Source organism: Phoenix dactylifera, chromosome 15 (genome assembly GCF_051530095.1).
Source record: "Phoenix dactylifera cultivar Ajwa chromosome 15, Ajwa_hap1_PhDact_Kaust_v1.1, whole genome shotgun sequence".
NCBI lineage: Eukaryota > Viridiplantae > Streptophyta > Magnoliopsida > Arecales > Arecaceae > Phoenix > Phoenix dactylifera.
The window spans coordinates 14,312,524-14,329,536 of record NC_143204.1 but is presented as its reverse complement, the minus strand read 5'-3'; positions in this window follow the sequence as shown (position 1 = coordinate 14,329,536).

The following is a 17,013-nucleotide window of genomic DNA, read 5'->3' as shown; positions in this document are numbered from 1 at the left end:
ACTTTTAGCCCACCATCACTATCTTGGGGTGATCTTGAAAATCTGTCCTCAAAAATAGGTCTAACATCACTGGGTTGGACGTAATTTTTGGAATGGATGTCATTGCCAAGTAGGGTCACTAGGATGCAAGCAAATATGATTATCACATCATCTCCACCTACATCATTGTTCATTTGGGTCATCACCCCATACCAAACGCCATCTTAGTAGAAGCCCAAAGGCCAATTAGGTAGCAGCTATATGGTGGTGCCAAAAATTGAAAAATAACGGAAGGCTCATTCCTCAGTGTAACAACTCAGAACCTCACCCAAAATGGCTAGCCGGAAGGTATTATTTGAGTTCCTTAATTCTGTATAAGTATCCAAGATCTATTCAGCGAACAACCGATGTGGGACTAAACACACGCCCACACGGGTCCTCACATACTCCCTCCGTTCAAGTCCTGACGTCCTCGTCAGGCTAAGGGTTCAAATCCATTTAAATCTAATCACAAACACAACGATCGGTCCGTGGTCAACCCCAATGGATTCATGCTGCAGTGTCTCCTAGTCCACATAGGTTATGGGCCGGGTCCGCTCTGATACCATTTGTAACAACTCAGAACCTCAACCAAAATGGCTAGCCGTAAGGTATTATTTGGGTTTTTTGATCCTGTATAAGTACCCAAGATCTACCCAGCGAATAACCGATGTGGGACTAAACACACGCCCGCACGAGTCCTCACACTCGGTAATAAAAAGTAGGCTAAGCAGTAAGGTTTGATTTAACAAGATGAGCACAGAGGCCACTAATCAGAATTGTGTTGGATAGGACTGCTTACATCATGTTGGGGGGGCGGGGGAGGGGCCTTGAATTTAGTCCCACATCGGCTAGTAGCGGAAAGATTCTGTGCCTTAAATGGGGGGTGGAAATCCTTTCCTCTCGAGGGCCCTTTTGTGGGACAAAACCGTGAGGGCATCAGTCTCCCCCCGTCTGCGCTGGACGCGCGGGCCGGAGCGCCCAAAGCGGACAATACCTTGGGAGGAACGCAGTCCTCTTTCTCTGCTAGCTTAATGTGAGCTATGCTGTTGTGTGAGGCTCCAGCCAAAGGCCGTCCCCGCAACAGATGGCGCGCCAGATAGGGGCGCCTCCTCTCTCCATTGACTACCCCTCAGGTTGCCTGGGGGGCTGTCGCGGGTAAAATCCGATACAGGACCTTCCCGCTGGGGGACTATATTGTGGGGGGGGAGGGGGCCTTGAATTTAGTCCCACATCAGCTGGTAGCGGAAAGATTTTGTGCCTTAAATGGGGGAGGTGGAAATCCTTTCCTCTCGAGGGGCCTTTTGTGGGACAACCGTGAGGGCACCAGTCTTTCCCATCTGCGCTGAATGCGCGGGCCGGAGCGCCCAAAGCGGACAATATCTCGGAAGTAACGCAATCCTCTTTCTCTGCTAGCTTAATATGGGCTATGCTGTTGTGTGAGGCTCCGGCCAAAGGTCGTCCCCGCAACACATCATATTCTCATCAAGTATATAAAGATGGGTTAAAATGATGCGATATGGTTAGGCTCAAGGAATCCCAAAAGATAGTTAAAGAACAAACCTTGAAAAGACTATGTAGGCTAATCAAATTTCCACATGGCACCACGTAAGAGAGGCTGAGTGACATTTAAAGGAAGTCGATCAAACTAGGCTAGGTGACTACTTGAGACACCGGCCAAGCTGCAAAGATAAGTTGTAAAGTACAGGCTGATTGTGAGCATGGCCTATTTGTAAAGCTATGTTGATTTAAAGACCTATCAAGTTCCATGTTATTCCCACAACTAAGCAATTGGCCTAATATAGGATGAAGACTCAGGAGCAGAACTTGAGATGGTTATTAAAGAACTATGACATGGAAAGTAGAGACAAATGGTTAGAACTGACCACGGCAACCATCAGGAGAAAGTAGGTAAGATGATAGTAACCGAAGATAATAGGTTTCAATACTAAAGATAGACTGTTGTCTAATGGCTAAAAAATAGCATATATAAATACTAAATTGTAATTCTGAGAATAGACCCTACACCAATCAAAGATCAAAATTTTTTATTTTATGTTTTAGTTATCTTCAATTATATTTATTTATCTCTTAATTTATAGTTAGGCATGGCAATCCGGGCAAGTCGAGTTAGATATAGATCAGGTTGAATGCAGGTCGATTCAAAAGTTCATCAATCTAAATCCGGCCTATTTATTAAACAGGTTAAAATTCGGATTTGAATCTGACCTATTTATTAAAGATGTAATCCAACTCTGTTCATATAACTTGCTTACTAAACAAGTTGAATCACATTAAATGATTTAAATATGTTAAGTAGATTTTTGAGAGATTAAATAGATTTAAACCTAATAAACAAGTTAAGCAGGCTAGGTTAAACATGATAGAAATTGTTTAATTATATTTTAGACAGGTTAAACAACTCTTAAATAGGTTAAATGCGTCAAATCATGATCCAATCTAATTATTAAATTAGTCAAAATGGGTTAAACATGTCAAAGGTGTAAGCCTAAGCATGGCCCGTTTAATAAATGGATTTAGGCAGGTTGATCCGTTTAATTATTAAATTAGTCCATTTATGCCAAAATCGAACCTACCTAAAATGGATCATTTGCAGATTGGGTTTATGGGTCATGACTTAACCAATAATTAATATAAAAGTTATGAATTATAGCATAGCACTATAGTTACTGCTCTTTTCCGGAGAAGGTTGCATTTGGTGGTAAAAATCTTTAAAGGTCAAGATAATAAAATTTATTATCATCTATTCATTTTAGTTCAGACATCAATCGAGCATGCCTGCATATCGACCTAGATCTGCCCTTCTTTCCACTCCATCATAAGAGGAAAAGAGGAGCAGCAATGGTGATACATTTAAAAAAAAAGAAGAAGAAAGCCAAGCATGAAGAGTACTCACACGTTGATCCCTTCCAATTAAGAAATAGTAAGAATCAAGGTTTTTGGAGGTCCCGTGAAAGGAACAACATGGATATCATATCCTCATATACGGCCACCCGCCATGAGAATCACAATGCTTATACACCAGTGGTGGAGAATTGTAAGTCGGAATATTACTCAAGAAATCCTCGTCATAATCTCCATAGCTTCCTACAAAGTATGCAAGAGGCCACCAGTCGAGCTCCCATGGTTGTTAATTTAGAGAAATTATTGGTTGGATCATGTCCACCAGCTCAATAGTAGATCAGTCCAATTAGAAAGCAATATGGAGGTTCGAAAGACCTCTGGCTCCTTTTTCTCTCTCTTTCTTTTCCGTCCGGTTGCTTTCTGATTGAACGAGTTCGCTGCTAAGCTGATGGATCTGGTCTAACTAATAATTTCTTATTAATTTAACAGTTCGACCAAAAGGCAGTACCATGGTTCAAAAAATTTGAGAAAAACTTTAGATCTATGCCACATATGCATGTCACATGTCCTTCATTTTTTATGAGTACAATAAGTGGATAGCAATATCGCCTTCGTGGAATGTGATATGCCCGGTTTAGTGGCTGGAATTGGTCCTAATTAAGGCATCCGTGGCAAAAGTCGGACCTACCAAGAATAAGTAGCTACTTAGAGGCTGGTGTGGTAAGGGTGTTTTGTCAAGGTACAATCTGTAACAATGGCATTCATGGGCTACAATATTTGTTGTCATATCATAAATTTTGTAAATCATGTCTTTCAAGACTAGAGGCACAGATGATAGGTCCAACTTTGTGTTCATGGATGGAATCCCCTAGGAAGGGTTAGCATGATAGTTCCGACTTCCAAACAAATGACTCTTTGAATTAGGATTTTAAGCATGAAGATTCCATTGACCCATAAAAATGGTGCCGACCCTTGGGGATACAGCAATACTTCACAAGATGGCTTCCCTAGAATGCTATGTATTCGTCTAAATTAAAGTATACTTGGCAAAAAGTTGGACTTTTCAAGAATAATTAGCAACTTAGAGATTGATGTGGTTGTGTGGAATAATTTGTCTAGGTATAAGCTGCAATATGTTATCCATTAGTTACACAATCTATCTCATATAATAAATCTCGTAAATATTTTATTACACGGCCTCGGACAAATTTTATGCAAAAGAAACTTGTAAAAATCAGATAAAATGTGAAATGAGTATATTATTTCACTTATCACTTGATTAAGATGTGAATGATCATTCATGATTTTGAACCTATATTAACATAGCAGATGTTGGTGCATTGTTCAACCACATGATGACATATAAATTTATGAGTTAAGAGAGGAGAGATTGGTCCAAACCATTGGCCATCCAAAAATCTTGACCAAAGAGAAGCAACCATGTCCATGATATTGAATTTTTTTATTAAACATATGTAGCTCATTAGCATAGAATGATCTTAAAATCTGATAACATCATTAGCATAGAGCAGAGAGATTATCTAGCTAGGTTTCTCTATTAAATTGGTATATCACTTTGCTAGCAAGATATCAAACGGGAAAGATTAAAAAAAGGTAAAACTAAATTCTAAAGCATTCTCTTGACATAACGTACATGTTACTAGTTCTTTGAATGTATGGCAATCTTTTCTTGTAGCTTGGCCTACTTATTTCTAAGTTTCACCTTACATGTCAAATTAGTAAGCAAACTAGAATTATGTGCATGAAAGAGTGTGCCTTAGGTCCTCCGTATCCTTTCACTTTTGGTCCACTTCCTATGAACAACGAACTCAGAGATATGAAAGAAGTTCTTATATTTATATTAAAAAAAAAGCTTCGAAGTGCCCGTTATATGCACAAGAAAAATATATTAGATGCATAATAACTGATATGACAACCCTATGGTCAACCAACTCTTACATTTAGAAAAAATATATTAATAAATTGCACCAATCCTCTCTTACCATATGGCACAGAAATTATTCGTTTGCGTATAACAAGGGCACACGGTAGCATTACTCTATTCAAATACACTGCTTGGCAAGAAAAATGTCAAAGTTTGCCGTGCATGGCAAACGAGCCCAAAGTGGAAACCGGCAGAACTTAGGTGCATCCAAGCATGGAATTATATGCGGAGGTTATTGACGTGGGCAAAATCTGAAGTATTGATCATAGATCGACACATAGCAAGTATTTTGAAAAGATTTGAATTAAAAAAAATTTTAATTTTAGGCAGGGTCCAAACAAGAAAGAAGATTACAGTAGATGTGAATCTAGATAAAGAAGGAGGTTATGATAATTCTTTAATTTTTGTCTCTAAATCATAACGGATCCACGTTTCCTCCTCTATATACATAAGGCCAAGAAATTCCAAAAAGAGAAAAGAAGGGGATAAGGAATTGTCAAAGGCTCTCAAGTACATATGACGAGAAGCCGTCAAAGAGAGGCTTTCAAGCTCCCATGGCGACAAGCTCTCATGGTGAGGAGCTCCCACAAAGAGGTTCTTAAGCTGTAATGGCTACCTCTGCACCCGACTTCTCTTCCATAGTCATTCCCATATGCTCTCTTCTTCAGACGGGACCCACATCCTTAGAGACTAAGATGTGAGTCCCTAGAGTCCATCCCTTCATGGCATTTGAGACACGAATGTAATGCACATAAGATACGCAACCGCCGACCAGAAAGCCGAGCAAAACTAGTTTGAGCTACCGAGCTCGAGACCGAGCTATCTTTGCATAGGACCCACATCCTTGGAGACCAGAATGCAAGTTTCTAGAGGTCGCCCTTCCTTGTCACCCAAGATACAAGCGCCGTGCACACAGAATACATGATCGCCGACCAAAAGGCTGTCTAGAATCAAGCAGAGCTCTCTTATCAAGCACCACAAGCCGAGCTCCTATGTCGAGCATTCCAAGCCGAGCTCTCATACTGAGCACTTTACGCCGAGCTCTCATATCGAGCATTCCATGCCAAGCTTCTAGACCGAGCACTCCTAGATCAAGCCTTCTATGGCCAAGCTCCAGATGGTTGAGCCTTCGATGGCTAAACTCCCTAAGGTCGAGCTTCCAAAGGCTAAAGCCGAACTTCTAAGCCAAGCATTCTAGGTTGAGCACTCCAAGTTAGACTTTTAAGGCCTAACGATCTAGAAAGATCACTCTACTCCGATGCTTTTTATTCTCTTGCTATTTCTCGTAGTTATTCATAATCCATGTCTGACTTAAGCATTGAAGGAGACCTGGTCAATTTTACTTGGAAACCCCCACCCCCGAGTTTCCTTAAGGTCAATTTTAATGGCTCAGTCTTGGATGGAGGTAGGAGGAGAGGGGTTGGCTTTGTCATTAGAGGCCCGAGCTCCAGAGCTGTGGCAGTGGGAGGCTGACGGATTTTTGATACCTCAGTTCCTAGCGCAGAGCTGCGAGCGGCCTGGATGGGCATGTGTTACGCACGGCGGGTGCTTCAAGCGACCTCAGTCCTACTGGAGAGTGATTCAGCCATGGTGATCAGCTGGGTTGGACGGGGCCCGAGCAGTGACAGAGGAGTTCATCCCCTGCTCCACGATATTTGGACAATAGTGAGAGAGGGTGTTACATTTCAGGCTATGCATGTATATCGTGAAGCTAATGGGACGGCCAATTAGATGGCGGCATATGTAGCAAGCCACTCAGGAGACACCCTATAGACTGGGGAGGGTGAGATACCCGGAGCACTTTGGGACCTTTTGTTTTCTAATTCTATAGGATGTATTCGTACCCGTGATGTATGAAATACCCGTTTCAGCAAAAAAAAAGGAGACATGGTCGGAGTCACTCCAGCGGGTCTTTCTTTCTCTTTATGTCTGGATCCATAACTCTCAATGTCAGATTGGCGCTTCGTCTTTCACTACCATAGACCGGGCAGATTGATTTGCATGCCCCATGCCTCCAAATCATCATATTATGATCAGGTGGAATTTGGGACTCAATGTATAGCCAAGTCGACCCAACAAGACTCATCTGTGCGCGGAAACAGACAGTCGCGTGCATTTTTTTCCCCTTTAATTTTAACCATTTATTTGAGTAGCTTAGAAGTAGGATCGGCAGAGCCAAGTTTTCCTAACAACAAACTAACTGGACCGAATTGAGAAATTTGTTGACAAATCCAACTTATGATCCGTCATGCATGATCCCACACCATGCACGTCCACTTCAGATCCAACTTGACTGTGGGGTAGAATTCTTTTTCTGAAGAAAAAGAAAAAAAAAGGACAATGGGATGGTATTATCGGGAAAAAAAAAGAAATTAAAAATTTTAGAACTTGATAGAAACTTAATTAGGCTTGTATTTTGGGCTTAACAAGCCCAAAATCATTTCAGCCACAATTTACCTATGATAATGGAACCCCTTTTTTTTTTTTGCAGATAATGGAATACAGTCTTGAGCCAAGAGGCCCAAGACCGGCCTTATAGATCATGCCTGCAAGGTTTAAATCATTGCATAACAAATGCAAGCCTTATGCAAGCTCAATCCTAGTGGTTCAAGTCTTTCAGTAGGCTTTGGCAAAATGTGGCCTTAGCTAATTTGAGGTAAAAATTCTAAAACTTCTGAACTAACTCAAGTTGATATCTGCTCATGCTTGACGAGGTGAAGCCTATTTGTAACCTGATTGGACCAGTTATACCAGTGCCAGCTTTCGATCCATGAAGGCTGATGTAAATAATTTTTACCACATCTCTTGGCGGCAAAGTTTGTCATCATATAAGGTCTTAGCCCATTGTCACAACAAAAGCAATTCTTCTACAAGTGACTCACTCAATCCAATACTTAAATGATCTTAGAACACCATCTAACATGTCTATTATATATCTCGATCTCCAACATAGGCCCCATTGAGCCAGCAGGTACTTGAGAAAATGCTGATTTCGATGCCATTCGGTCGCATAACCATGAAATATTTGTGGTGCAGTTCAAGAGATAATGCTGTTATAGCTGCATGAAATCAGTGTTTAAACTGTTATTAACCATGATCACACCAGAATTAGGGATCGATCCATGTTGGGCCGGGCCATGCAACCATGTTGGTCGATAAATTTATGGGTTGGGCCGAGTTTGGGTCATGAAATTTAAGGCTGATCTAGAATTGAGCTTGGTCCTGGCTAGTAATCTGCTAGCTCGTCTTTTTCCAGCATGATCTGCATATTATGCAACGCCGAACGTTAACATATGATTTAAGCAATGGTTAGTGATCGTTCCAAGAGTTAATTCTTTCAAATTAGCACTAAATGTAAAGCAATCATGCAATCTTTTAATATTAATTATATATAATTGTGAATGAATGCGTCTTTGATTGAAAGAAATTAAAATTCCTTTCCGATTCATCAGCTAAAGTTCAAAATCCCATTTCTTTTCAACTTCTAACTTGAGGCCTTAATTCACTTGCAGCACATCAGTCTGTGCTTGAGTGCTTCAGTTCTCAGTTCTAGATAGCTGAGGGTGGGGGTTACATGTCATTGTACGACGATCGTAGAGCAAGGACCCCCCACCCCGCGTCTCTCTCTCTCTCTCTCTCTCTCTCTCTCTCTCTCTCTCTCTCTCTCTCTCTCTCTCTCTCTCTCTCTCTCTCCTTTTTTTTTTATTTTTTTATTTGGTAAAATGGACCCTCGCTTTCTTTCTCTCTCGCACACATATGTACATATAGACATATACACATATATACATATAGACATATACATATATATAGATATATATATATACATATATATACATATATATATATACATATATATACATATATATATACATATATATACAGATATATATACATATATATACAGATATATATACATATATATACATATATATACATATATATACATATATATACATATATATATATATATATAGACATATACATACATAGATACATATATATATATATATATATAGACATATACATACATATATATACATATATATATAGACATATACATACATATATACATATACATATAGACATATACATACATATATACATATACATATGCAATATATATATATATATATATATCATATACATACACACACATATATATACATATACATACACACACACACACACACACACACACACACACACACACATATATATATATATATATATATATATATATATATATATATATATATAGTATAGATATATCCAATAAAGTGAGAAAACAAAATATTGTAGAACGCGATCGGAATAACTGATAGGTCAATCCAAAGCATCTCTCGAGAGTACTCCCTCGTGAATGAAGCATTCCATTCCGCAGTATTATTCTCCTTAAAGTAGATATGCCCTACCGCCAACGAGACACTCCCTCAAACATCTTTTGATATCGTGCACAGGAGCGGGTGAGCAGCTCCAAAACCCACCTGACTCTAGATCCATCCATTCACTGTCGCTGAGTTACCCTTGATGGTAATGAGATCAACCCTCAAAATCCACATCGCATAGGTAATACCTATCCAGGCTACCCTCAGCTTCACTTCCAAAACTGAAACATCGAAGATCAGCATCCTGCCAGCTGCAACTAGCTTATAATTCGGGCCTTGGATCACAAACCCACTCTACCTTTGCTGCTGCCGTGCCCTATCATGCTACTATTGAAGTTGACCTCGAGGAAGCTTGGAGATGAAAGAAACCAACAAGCTTTCTACATGAGGAAAAAGTAAGTCTCAAATATTCTGAGCTATCTCAGTCTCTCCGACATAGGATGGAAAGTGATCGCAGCAACCTTCATCAACGTTCTCTCTAAGGCAAACTTCATCACCTGTCTGCTGCCTTTGTAGATGTATGCGTTTCTGGCAAGCCCTGATATCTCAGCCTCTCTCAACACCCTCTCAAGATCCCAAATCTAGCCTTGTCCTTGTCCTTGCTGGTTCCAAAATTCAAACGCCATCTGAGTGCAGAGTAAAAAGTTTAGGAGGAGAATAGGAGGAGGAAGTTGGCCAAGGAGAGGAGGCCAATGGAGAGGGATAAAAGGAAAAGGAGATGCGGTGGAGGAGAGCGATTTGGGATCGGTCGGCGGAGAAGGGTTGAGATCGATGAAAAGGGCTAAGGAGGGAGGGGGTCGGTCGATGTGGGTTATGAATTTGGGGCTGATGGAGGGAGGGAGTCGAGTTTTGTTTGGAAGAGGAATGGAGTCCGACGACACTTATAAGCGTCGTAGGATTTTGGCTTCCACCGACACTTATAAGCGTCGATGCTTAATCCTTCCAAAGCTTGTAAGCGTCGGTAACGGGTAGCGCTTTGGCGACGCTAAGTAAAGCATCGGCATAACTTATTTTTTTTCGACGCTTTTAAGGAGCATTGTATTTTTTATTTATGATAAAAAAATTTGCTGACACTTTTATTTAGCATCCCTAATAATAGTTTTTGTTGCAGTGTTTCTTTCCCATCCTGTGCAATACGGAGACCCTAGAGTACGGTATCGTCCCGTACTGCCACATTGCTCCATGTGCTTGCACTTCTGCTTCCGAAGCTTTTGATAGAAGAAAAAAAAGTTGGCCGCGAAGGCGTTCGTAGTCCCCGCAGTTCACCATAGGACCCACCTTCCCACTTGGATTCTCCTCTCCTGCCCCTTTCCCAATTCGGTGGGCAGAAGAAAAATCTGTGGCTCGGAAAGTCGCAACTTTAATTTGCTGCAATATTAGAGAGGATGCTATCAGTCATCTAAATAGTACTGGATGATTTTATCTGTAATCCAAGTATACCAGTATTTTGTATGTGTATGACTGGTGCACGAGAAAGAAGTATTTCATGGATGGCCATGATATTATAGGGCAACGAAATGGTTAGCCATGTGGGATGGGTCTTCGCCACCGTTTTGCTCAAAGAAATTCTTAGCCATATGAATAGAAGAAGGGAAAGAAAAAGAAAAAAAAAAAATGATATGTCCTTACTCAGTGTCCGCTATCGGACAGACTGGGCGGAAGGCATCCGATTTCCACATTTAATCGATATCCGTGCATTTCGAACCTGAGCCACTCTAATGAAATTTTAGCTCCGTTCCAACCGTACTACCATCTTGGTGGCCCTTACTCAGTGTTTTGGCTACGAAGTTGTGAATCATGGTTAGCATGCGGCATTGCATCCAACTATGATTCCAAGTAGTGATGAATACATGTTTCTTAACATACCTGCTTTTCTTGCTTCTCCCTCCAAATATATATAACCTCGAGAGAGAGATGGAGTCAAGATGACGTATTCACTTAAAGAAGAGTCAACGTCATCCAAGGTTCTCAGGTTATGAGAACAGGAGAGTACTATTACGATGAGTATATGATGTATGGAATGAAGATATTCGTGGAATTATGGAGCTTGTAAGATAGCTGTGCACTTGTATTGGACAAGTAATGGTTAAGAAGGGAAAGAGAGTCACTATTGATTGTGGGGGTCCATACAGATATATATTTATTTTTTTATTAGCTATATACTGAATAAATTTTAAATATTTATATAGAACGAAAAAATTTAAATAATATTTTTTAGTTAGGTTTTTTTTTGAGAGTAATGTAAGCTAATAGAATTAAAATTAGCAGATCCTTTTGAGAGATGGTCGTTAAAAGACGGCTCCAGCTGCAACATGTCGTGGGCTCGAGGATATGTTCTTCTTTCTTTTTTTTTTGATTTTTTGGTGCACCGGCTCACAGCATACATATATAAGTACAGTTATTAAAGCCAAAAAAAAAAAGTTGATGAAAAAAAGTAAAAAATATCTATCTGATTTACCTAGAAAATTTTTTTCGAATGATGCGCTCCGAAGAAGACCATCCAATCAGCTACAGTGTTTACCTCCCAATAAACATGAATAGCTCTGAAGGAACCACAGTCTTTGCGATCCTTCGAATATTTTGGAGCAGAAACTGTCCATCTATTGCAGTGCGCCATTCTTGAATCTTCTCGATTATAGTAGCCGAATCTTCTTCAATATGGATACAATCATACTTAGAACGTACCTAGTATGGGAAAAATTTTTCCATGTCGCTGTTAGCTCGGCTCATGGCAATGCATATAAATTAGTCCATCTTAATTTATTTTAAACAGTAGATAATGGCAAATTTTTTGGGCCCCAGTATTCTCACCACTTTATTGAATGAAACAGCTCTGATACTTGAAGAGCCTTGCACGTCGCGTGCCCTTTCCCAAGGTGTGGAAGGGACCCCCATGACATGACTACTCTTAGACTTTGGCATTTGGAAGGCTTCCATGGAGTGGTGTGGCCCTTGCACATCACTGTTCCTTCTTTAATTACTAACATTCAAGTAGGGTGACGGATGCTTAGGGAGCCAAAGGAAACAACGAAGAAGAGTGGCTTCGTTCTGACATTTTTCCACAGGGTTTGTACATGCCTCTCCCTTTCTTACCAACTATATTTAATATTGGTATTTGGATGCTTGGTTGGTCCCCTTCTCTCTTTAGAGGGGGCTGATTCCAGAGCTGAGAATGACTAGTGGTTGCAAGCCCACCATTAACACACAGCTGGATGATCAACGGGGTTAATGGATAGGGCCTGGACCATTAGCTTGTGGATTAGGTGACCTATGGCTAATTATTTGTACCAAAAAGTCTAAAGACTTGTTTAATTTATGGAAAGAAAAGAAAGAAAGAAAATAAATAAATAAATAAATAAAATATTTTATATTTGATTAGAGTTTTTTAAAAAGAGAGATGGAAAACAAGATTTTTTACTTTTTACGAGGAAGAAAAATTCACGTGGAACAAAAAAAAATCTAATTTTTACTGGTTGAAAATTATGATTTTTTTTTTTTTCAAAAAATGTCCTAAAGCTCTTAGATAGAATATTGTAAGATTTTTCTCTGAGTATAACAAATATTTTACATAACTTTTATAGAAAAGTAAATGCTTAATCAAATATAAACTAATTTAGAATGTGCCATTTTTCATGATCAATAAAATATGTAAAAAATATTTTTTCAGATACTATATATCCAGATAACAGTTTTTCAAAAAAATATATATATTTTAGTAAGAATTTTTTTTTTCTTTTCTACGAGCAGCCCAGCAAGCCTCTCCTAAATCATGACATTATTAGAAAGCGGAATCCAATATTAAGACCTACCATTCTGTGTGAGGTACTTGGGATTCAATTTTCCAAAGTTTCCATGGAGTCAGTGCAGTAGTTTAGGCCAAATAGAAGCGACATCCAAATTTCGCAGGACCACTCCAACGTCCGAGAGAGAACTACCAAAATGTTTGGTCCTTTTATGTCTCTTGTACTTCAAAGATTCTCTTTTGTGTTTGTGATATACGTGCTTCAAATTTTCATTTAAGTTAATGTATTAAAAGTTTATATTCATCAATAGAGATTCTTAAAGTTAGATTAATGTAATAGCATGTAACTAGTTAAAAGAGGAAGAAGTCTTTGATAGATGGGCATGATCCTATCAATTGATGAGACATAAGATGAGATGCAAACATGCATAATTTGTTGAAGAGAAAAGGTAATCAAGGATAGTTCTCTCAATTGATGAATTATATTCATTCAATAAATATTCCTTTCTTAGGAGTCACAACCATTAGTTTGGTGATGGAATCACAGTCTCCTTTTCGCTTAATAACCAGCAAAGTCATAATTTGGTTTGGAAAATGTATTCTTCCTCCCTTTTCTTCAAAAATGCAGGGATAAAAAGACATTTATTCTTTTTTGCATTTGGAAGTCTCCAATTATATTCAAATTCAAGCTAAGCTCCAATGTATGCTCCTAACCATGCTTAGCTATAATAACTCAACTTATTATTACTGTATTTATGTGATTGGTAATCTCAGCCCTTGGGTCAAGCACTATGTTGTATCCAACCCTAGCTAGTTGGTTTAGCAATCTGTTTTTCAAATACTCTCACTTGCAACAGTTTGACTACAATTAAGTTGTTCTTTTTTGGAGTTATTTTTTGTAGCTTCAAATACCTATGTGAACAAGCACCTAAAGCAACTCAATTACAATGAACCATCATCAGTTGCAAGATTGTGCATGTTTGCAAATACTTTTTAATGATTAAATGTATCATTTTAAGTCATTGCCTTTCGAAGAGATCAGTTTTAAGAATTAATGTGACACAACCATGTCTAAAATTCCATTTAAGTAGCCCTCGTCCACCAACAACTTTGATATGATTGATCCATAGATGTGAAGGGTGAGAGAAATAATTGTTGGGCTGAAGTCAGAGATCTAGAATTTTTTCTTTCAACTTTCTTTCCAATTCTTTAATGTTATAAACACCTGTAACCTATAATACTTCTAACTTAGGCATAAATTAAAATCATTTCCACCATCAAAATTTCAAACTGGAATGGAAGGAAAATTTGATCAGCCCGACAGCAGAACTGGTCAGATTTCACTTTGCAAACGTTGACAAGCAAGGAAGGGGGACCATTTTTTCCTTTGTATTAACTAACCTATGAAAAGTGAACTTAACTATCTAATCTTCAAAGCCATTTAAACACCAGCATCAGAAAATTCAGAGGAAGACTTGATCAAAGATCGGTATTATAGTTCATTTGTGCCCTAGGCTCCAATTAATTAGAACCTGCAGCAGAAGCAGGTAGTAAAAACAATCCTATCAAGTCAGGACTCTGAACTTTAAAAAAAAAAAGATTAAAGTAGTGATGCCATCAAGGTCGGAAATCTCCAAAGATGTAAGGTATTGGGGCCTAGGTCTTGAATTAATGCAGCCAAAAATTCAACAACACAAGGCCACCAAAAATCAAAGTGATGACAACTCGGGTTGGTTTTGGATCCTGTGTAGGTCTTTGGATTTTTCAATTAACAATGCATCTCTGATGCCTCTCCATCAATGCTTTCTCAGATTCTTATTAATCCTGTCTTTGTAGGTTAAGGACATCAACATGGAGACAAGCAATCAAAGCCTATAAACAAGCTCTATTGTTCCTTCATTATCTCCTTCACTGTCCTATGCAGTTGGATGGGATGTCATGGCATTTCAAAATATATGTTGGGGGCTATAATGCATATAGTATAATTAAGGTTCATGCCCTTCCTTTAAATCCTGGCCAACTTGGGATTCACGAGATTAATGAGAGGTTATTATAAACTGAAGAAGTTTACCTGCTAACCTGAACAACCGCTGGCTGGTACATTTGGCTCAGATTATTGAATTGCAACTTTGCAAGTCACATATTAAAATTGGTCATGGGACTGAATCAGTAAGAGATGACCTCTAGGGCTCCTATTGGAGTAGGACAAACTATCTTACTTACAAAAAAACAGGCCTATCTTTCATGAAGGATTCTATAGTTTTGTAAAGGTTCCATAGGAGCGAAAAATTGCAAGGAAAATGCTTCGGGGCTCCTATTTTGTGCACACAAAAAGTTCCAGATTGATGCTGGCCTAGCAACTCAACATTCAACCATATCATTCATGTATTGGCTAGGCATTAAGTCTCGCAAGAGATACCAATTCTCCCATATCATATGGTACGAGGAACTTTTCATATGTAGCATTTCTCAAATGAACAAACTATGGAAGGTAACAAAAAACTATTAGAAATCTGACTATTGCAATCTTCTATTTATTATAATTTATGATATTATTATATTGTATTTTAAAAATAGTTGAAAAAGGGAGAAACAAATTGTAGTGCATCACATGGGCTAATATTAATGACAGGAGTTTCTATACGAAAGTTCAGCTTATATTGAGTTTTCCATTTGCTATATGAACGACAATATTATATGGAGTTTTTACACGACCATAATTAAAATTTATCGTTTAACATGCAATAGAAATTGAGCTATTGAAGTCTTTTATTTATTCCAATTTGTTATATTGCTATATTGCATTGCAAGAATATTTGATAGAAGGAAAAAAAATTGACTGGTGCACCGTCTAGGTTATGTGCTAGTTTAGAACAATAATACTCTATTGAAATTTGATGAGGGCAGGACTCAAACTCAAGTCACTGTTCAATTGCCGATGACTTCGTCAATTTATACGTCATCGTCCTCTTACCACTTAATTACTATATGCATATGGGCTATGTCCTTAACTAATACAAAACGAGAGAGCCTTTGACTGCTCACCTAATTGAACATGCCACATCATAATAGTGCTTTCAAGACTAGCTAAAAAAATATAGCCACCAACTTTAGTATAACTATGAGCAAGTGAAAAAAAGGATAAAATGAGAAATGGTAAAAACTTACAACCCCAATTTTTATCCCTTAAAATAAGAGCTCTTAGCAAGGAGATTGAAAAATGTGCATAGATAGATATATCCATATTTATTTAGCTAATGTCATAACTCTATATCCTAAATTTTAAGAGATGAAACTTTTCATCGATCTAAGTTAATGCACATATTTTGGAAACTTCTTAGAATCTCGAACCCGGATCAACTTGTTAAGCACCTCCATGCTTCAAGTGTCTATTGAAGAATCTACTTACCTACACCCACAATTATCTCCTACCTCCAGTTTTGGCTACTAAACCCTAATCTAAATCAATGGACTTTAATGGCACATAAAACTATGATGTCATAATCTTGTCCCAACTTATACCTTGGTAGTTCATCAAAATAGCCAATTCCATAGTTCACTACACAATATATGTTCTTTCCTTTCAAAAAAAAATATTGTTTAGTTAAGTAAATTCATCATCCAGGTAACTTCATGCCACATATCAACTGAATATTGTAATTCTTCCACGTATCACAACCAAACCCAGTGTTGTACACATGCCCTAAAAGGATGCAGGTTATATGCAACCAAATATTAACACGACACTATTGTCTTCGTTAATCGATCACCTAACATCCTCATAAACTGAGAAGAAACATGTTATATGCAACCATATATTAACACCTTATTACCTCTCTACAAAACATCCCCATAGATGGTGTAAATCCACTTCGACATGATTCATGGTGAATGTTGGACAGTTAATTTGTAGTCATGAGAAGTTTCTGTAAAAATTGGAGTATTCAACCCTTTAATGTATCTCTGAGGGACACATCACATTTTTCATGTCCATGCATTAGCATGAATCACTATGACGTATTACTGCAATTCAAAAGAGTGATTAACATATGACTTCT